The sequence below is a fragment of the Pinus tabuliformis genome, chromosome 7, assembly GCF_031772625.1.
Source record: "Pinus tabuliformis cultivar Carrire ecotype Pingquan chromosome 7, CPIR1, whole genome shotgun sequence".
In the NCBI taxonomy this organism is placed as follows: Eukaryota; Viridiplantae; Streptophyta; class Pinopsida; order Pinales; family Pinaceae; genus Pinus; species Pinus tabuliformis.
This window is the reverse complement of record NC_142293.1, coordinates 1,260,737,427-1,260,744,680: the sequence shown is the minus strand read 5'-3', so window position 1 is coordinate 1,260,744,680 and position 7,254 is coordinate 1,260,737,427. Positions and strand designations below refer to the sequence as shown.

Below are 7,254 nucleotides of genomic sequence, written 5' to 3'. Positions count from 1 at the left end.
TCCCATTTAACATAATTTGTGGAATTCAAAGAAATCAAATTTACATTAAAAACAATCATCTATAATAAATGGAAATTGTAGAATATTTAACCTCTTACAAAATTAAATAAATATTATATGAATCAATTAAAACTAAATATAGTAATGATTCCAAAGGAAACGTCAATCACAAGACTTGGGTGTCTTGAGTGTTGACTTAGGTGTTGTTCAATCTAGCAAGGATTTCAAAGGCAATGCCGATCATGCTATTATGATATGTGAATAGGTTTCACTCAAGCGTTAGAAATAAATATAATGTGAGGGAAGATCATTATAGCAACAATAACACATTAAACAGATTTCAACCTTGAAAAGATAAACTCAAAAAACGAGCTAATAGATTTATTATTATTATTATTAAAGATAATGTGAGAGAAAATTATTATAGCAACAATAACCCATAAAAACATATTTCAACTCGAGATCCCTATGACTTAAATGAAAGCATGCTTTGGCATGAAGCAACACCAGGAAAACCCAAACTGAGAAAAACTAGCTACTATTATTATTATTATATGGCTTAAATGCAATCATGTGCCCTCTACCACAAATTACAATGGGAAATCCCTAACTCTTTTAAAAAACTCCATAACATGTAATCCATGGACTCTAATACCACTCTCCACCAAAACTATATGCATAAACCATGAGTTTAAAGTAGTCTGCAACACATTACAATGGTGAATCCTCAAGACTTTTAAACCTTTTAAAAGACTCTATCACATATAATTCATGCACTCTATTATCACAAGGCACCAAAACCATCACCTTAAACTTAATAGCTTTGACTCTTTCACCCAGTCAAATTTACGATTTCCTTATCGAATGACCCAAAAAAAAAGGTCCCACTAAGAGAATATGCACCTTTTACCCATATATCAAGGAGTCAAAATCATAGGACCAATTTGAATCCGGTTGAGAAGATTACCCTCCGTCGGAACTATGGAAACAAACCAGCGCAGCAACCAAAAATTAGCTGCGGTCCTAACCGATTGATCTCATAGTAACCCAAGGGGCGTAAATAAAGCAGCCACCTGTGTCGGCCGCAAATATGGAAAAGTACCAGCCGTGATCGTTACTTTTTCCATTCATATGAATTCTCTCCCTATATAAATATTGTAACAAAATTTCGCTACTATCATCCGATCTTTTTCACTTCATCGCAATCTCAGAGCAATCCAATCTTTTTCACTTCATCGTGCCTATCTGTCCACTTGCTCAGATCATGGATCAATCAGCCACGCCGATGGCCGAGGAAGTATGCAATAATAATAACAACGATATTGTGAAATTGCAGAGCTGCGATGGCAAAATATTTGAGGTGGAAATAGAGGTGGCATCGACTTCAGGCATCATAAAGAGAATGATGGGGGACTTGGGCACCAACATTACCATTCCTCTGCCTCTCGTTTCTGCCAAGATTCTGCGTCCCGTTATTCAATATTGCAGATACCATGTTCTTGATGCCCCCACTGTATCGCTTGATGCCGTCAAAACGTGGGATGAGGAGTTCGTGAAAGCTCTTGTAGAAGAGCGCGCCATACTGTTTGAAGTTACAAAGGCTGCCCACTACCTGGTGGTCACAAATCTTTTGGACTTGATGTGTCAAACTATTGCCGATATGCTGAAAGGGAAAACCGCTGAACAGATGCGTGAGCTTTTCAACATTCGGAATGAAAATTAATCATTAAATCATTCGGAAAATTAGTCGTTAAATCACTCTGCAATGACAGAGTACCTTGCTTTCTGCAATTCGGTTCCGTTTGTTTGAACATGAATTTGATAGCATGTCATTAGGTTTAGATTCGCTGCAAACTGTTAAGTGCGAAGTCAATTCACGGAGAATGCATGTCATTAGGTTTAGATTCGCTGCAAATTGTTAAGTGTGAAGTTAAATTCATGGAGAATTTTAGATCAGATCTTTCTAGATCTCTAGGATTCTAGATCTTTCTACACCATTATTTATTAGTTTTTAGAATCACATGTAGGATTCTAGATCCTTCTACATCTCCAGTGGTTTCTAGATCATTCCAGATCTCCATCTAAATCACACATAGGATTTTAGATCCCTCTTCTGCCTCTTTAAATTTGTAATTTCTCTGGCCAAGGAAAGTAAGCCAAGGCCCAACCCTATTATGTAATGCAAAGTGATAGTAAGCCAATGCCCAACCCTGTTATGTAATGCAAAGTGATTTATGTTCTCCAGTAATTATTTTATCCATTCCGTTGTTTCTGATTAAGTAATCTTGTTGTTTCTCCATTTATCTCTTTCTGTGAATTATTGCTATTATTGCCGTTTAAATCTTTGAGTATAAATCCGTTGTGTATTATTTATGCTCTGGTCTAATGCAAACACAATGTTCAGTGTACACATTTCCTTACGCATTTTGGCAGTTTTTGCAAATTTTAGTGTTATACTATGGGACGGGAATTTTTATGACACAAAATTTCTCGTTCTTTTGGCTTAATAAACGAAAAAATGTAGTCAATTTTACATAGGCGATGGGATGTGAGAGTGACTAAGTAATGTAACATTGTTAGTACGTTGATAGAAATATGTTGCGAGTATACATAATTATGTTACATAGTATACCCTTTGCACTTTGAATGTGGTGACTCTCCATCTGAGGTGACTTTTTGTTATTATTTTATATTTGTTATAATTATTTTGCATATAATAAATTGGTAGATATTCATTATGAGGTAGATTTCACTTACCCAGTATGGGGTAGATCTCACTTTATATTTATGAATACTAAAAAAAGGTTTTATTTAGGTGAAGCATATGGGCCAAATACCATGCGCCAAATTATTATTAATTATTATTATTAATCTTAAATTCATAAATTAAAATTCCATTATGATTTTCTCTTTATATTTGAAATTGTGAACAATGAACTATTTGTTAGTTGAAATTTGGAATTGTGAAAATGAGCTATTTGTTAGTTGAAATTTGGAATTGTGAACAATGAGCTATTTGTTAGTTGAAACTAAGACCTAGCCAATAGATCTAAAAAATGTAAATAGGGGGCTGCTTGTTAGTTGAAACTAAGACCTAGCCAATAGATCTAAAAAATGTAAATAGGGGGTTGCTTGTTAGTTGAAAGGAAGCCCTAGCGCTTCACAATGCGGCTACTAGTATATCTGTGAAGAAAATAATAAAAAACTTTCGTTTAATAACGAGCATGGAAAAACAAAGATGGAGATTTCCCGTCCATTTTTACGAATCAATGAAGGAACGATGCCACTTTCACGTTTGACAATCCTTAGGAAAGCAGCCTTTGAGAGAAATAAGTTCTTAAATGGTCCTTTACAATGGATAGCATTGCAAGGCACAAATTAGTGGAAGTTACATTCACACTCCCCGCCAAACACCATTTAACATGAAAGTATGCATAGATTAGCTATATAAGAAAACATTAAGTATGCATAACTTAGCAACATAACTTTATAGATGGAATAATCTATATATACCAAATGGGTTAAAAACCATGTTTTGAACCTTATATATGGAATTTTTTTTTTTTGAAAATAAGTCCTTCCACGACCCAAGTTTAAAGAAATATTATTATATTTGGTTCTCCACAACAGGTAGAAATATAATTCCGAGCAATGTTAGATGATCACAAATTAAGTATAATGAAACCTTTCAATGGCGTTGTTGCATATGCGGATATAATTGAATCTCTTAATCTCGCTTACTCGTTTTTCACTTCTTCCTTCATAGGCCTCGATCTTTATGTCACGTCTCACAATGACCATTGTTTCCTTGCACATGAGTTTGGCGTGGGAACTTTTGAATTGTGGATTCTACCATGTCCTCGGAGGCTATTTGAAGGCATTTCAACGAGCACTGAAACTTTGATAGGAATTATTAGTTGTATAAAAATATTTATGAACTTACCATAACTGTGTGTTCTTTCCCGTAGATATATCCTTTCTCTGGTGTACCATAAGGTAGTTGCAACATGTTATATATCGAAAGGGAAACAAAAAGGAGTTTACATTTATCTTGAATCAAATTTTAATTAACCTATCAAAACAAACCTAATGTTGAGGTGAATGTTTAGAGGGGTGGAAAAATGTCATTCTCATTAAGTTTTGACTATATAAACCATGATTCTTGCCATCCTGCAGCCAATGTCATTTGATAGTAAACTGGCAGAAACTCTTTCATGTGATCTTCTCATCTCTCTTCGAACTAAAACTCTTTTTCCAGCATATGGTGTACTGTCTATATTATATATGATATAACAAACTTTCTAGCTGTTGGATCCAATACAGCTGGACAACCCATTGTAGTTGCCCCTTCTACTACTAATGCAATGTTCTTGATCTGTTCATTTACCTTTTCACAGAATTCAGTGGCTACCTTATCACGCTGAAGCTCTCTCTCTCTGACCAAAATCTAAATTAGAATTTGACCAAGCTGAATTAGAATTTTAAATTTATTATTTTATATGACATTATAAATTTGGATAATGTCAAATGATATTCATATCAATGATCATGCTTTGCAGCTTTTCAATTCAAACCAAATTGTCATAGTGGACTCAATTAATAAATTATATTTTATATTTATAAATTTTTAAGACCTTGAAGCTCTCCCATTTCCTAAAAAATAGTAGGGAGCTTTTGCATAAGCCCCTCCCGCGCCCCTCGCTCCCTCCCCTCCCCTCGTCCCGGAACCTTGGTGGAACATTGTAAAAGGGGTGTTAATTTCATGGATAAAACGGTTGGTACTAAACTAAGGTTTTGGATCGAAAACCTTTGACAAGAAATCTATGGACCTGGTTCATTGAATTGAAAGAATACTTGAAACCTTCTATTATACGAAAACTGGTCTTTGAAAAATACTGATTTTCATCATGGGTTGTTCCTGTGCTGTTGTTCTTTCTTTTATCATGGCCTTTGAGGGGCACTAAAGTCTTTGGATAAAATGTGTGGCAGGTACTCTTGTAGGTCATATCTTGGCCGAATGTCCATTATCATATGTGATGGATATGTATCCAACCAAGATCTCCAAGGAAATATTCATAGCTACATTTACTTCTCGAAATAACCAAAGCTTCCTTAGCTCTTCCCATCCAAAGGTATGATGCAGACTTTTCTTTCTTTTAAACCTAATACTTGTATTTACTAAAAAGGATTGATGCAATTATTATGCAGATCACTTGATTACAGTATGAATTTTTTTGGTATGTGTAGACTTTCCCTAGACTCATGGAAAATGTAGTCGTAGTACTAGATATGAGAGTAGATTCAGAGCTTCACTTGACCATGATTCATATCTGAGAGCCCTAGTATTTACACCTTGAATTCATGCGTGATTTTATTACATTTATGTGTGTAGTGGGATGCCATGTTGCCCTTCGAGGAATAGTTTCATAGCTTTTCTTTCCCTATTCCATGATTTCTACAGAGCAATAATATCTTTCCACCCCGCTCTGCCCTATTTTACTTGTTACCACACTGGACGTCAACCTGCACGATCTGTTGTAACTCCAACGCCATTTCCAGTCTCGGTGGAGCTCCTGAATTTGTCTGAGGAGAGTTATAGAAGTATCAAACAATTTTGTGTCATGTTAATGAAGGAAAAAATGTTCCCTCTTTAGCTTCCTTCCTTTGAGCACAGGTCTTCTACAAGTAATGTATAGGAAGGAGAGTTATATTTCTTCCACGTAGCTTCTTGGTACTGCCCCGACACAACAGACCTACCTCTAGCTAGCAAGCTTATTAAGAAAATCAGGTCACCCAATGATGATATAATCACATAAAGATAGTATTGATGCTTCGTTCTCACCAACCCAAATACAACAATAACCACCTTGGAGACTTCTCTCAAAAGACTCAAATCCAAGATCATTCATTGCTCAAGTAAAATCATTGTAACAAATAAAAAGACGCTGTAATATACTACCTCATAATAAGTATTAACCACTACCTCAGTGTATTGAACTTGCAGAAAAGAACTGCTGAAATGCAGAAAGCAAGCGGGTGAAATTGTATTTGGTGTTTTGAAACGCACCTGGAACTGAGCGAAAGTTCATGATCCTCAGCAATAGTGTTCCTTGTTTTTGTCCCATGTACCTGCTTTTGTTTGCTTCCGTTTTCTTTACCAATAGGTATCTGAGCCCATCTCAGTACCATCTCAGTAAGGCACTCTCAGTAATACACAAAAAATAGAAAAATAGCTACAAGCAGAGAACTATAAATAAGTAACATGTCCAATAATAGGTACTACACGCGGAGGAGTAGGACTGTCACAAAATAACATGTGAAATCGATGGCATCTAGCATTAGTGCTAAAAAAAACTTTGGATAGAAATAAGTTGTCACTGCATACAAAACCTTTGGATATAAATAAGTTTGTCACAATGTACAATATTCTTAAACTTGGGATAAATATAACTTAGTCGCAATATTTCACATTGTAATGAACGAAGCCTGCAATAAGAGGTTGATTTCCTTCAACAAGAACGTTTTGTTAAAACTAAAACTTTGGTTAAACAATGATAAATCTAGAAAACAAACAGTCAACGACTCAATGATAAATGATCTACCAATCGTTATAGTCATGTTATAGTCATGTTGAAGGAAGGGACTAATAAGGGGATTAAATTTGATTTAAGGGACAACAGATTTAAATAATGATGGTGTTGTAAAATCAAATTTTGCTAATAATTATATTGTGTTAAAATTTGAATTTATAAGGGACTTGAAAATATAAAATGTACATTTTTGAGTGGAAGAGATGTAATGTCATGTCCTGTAAACATTTGGACTCAATAAAATTACATAAAATAAAGTTAAACAAAAATATTAATGTAAGTAACTTAACTATTTTAACTTAAAAGTATTCATGTGGAATAACTAATTAAACCAAAATCAGACCCATGTTATTTCTAAATCTAACAAGCTAAAGGGATCAAATCTCTTTTCATTATAAAAGATATTTGTATCTCAAGAGATTTGATCCCTTTGGCTGCTTGGTAGATATTCTTTGGCAACAAAGGATATGCTTATTCCTAGGAAGACTATACAAGCAACATATAACTCAGATACCATTTTTTCATTCAAGGTGCAAACCCATGAGATTACATTCTTCTTCCATCAAAAGTGACACATATCAATTTCATAATCATGGTGACAAACCATCAAAAGAAGATTTCATGAGGATAAAAGAAGGTTTTACTTTTAAATAAAGTGAAAATA

At 34.5% G+C, this 7,254-nt stretch overlaps 1 pseudogene; it reads left to right on the top strand.

Moving 5' to 3' along the window:
- The first annotated feature begins 1,264 nt into the window (after window positions 1–1,264).
- LOC149251994 (uncharacterized) lies at window positions 1,265–1,723 on the top strand (annotated as a pseudogene).
- The last annotated feature ends 5,531 nt before the right edge of the window (window positions 1,724–7,254 follow it).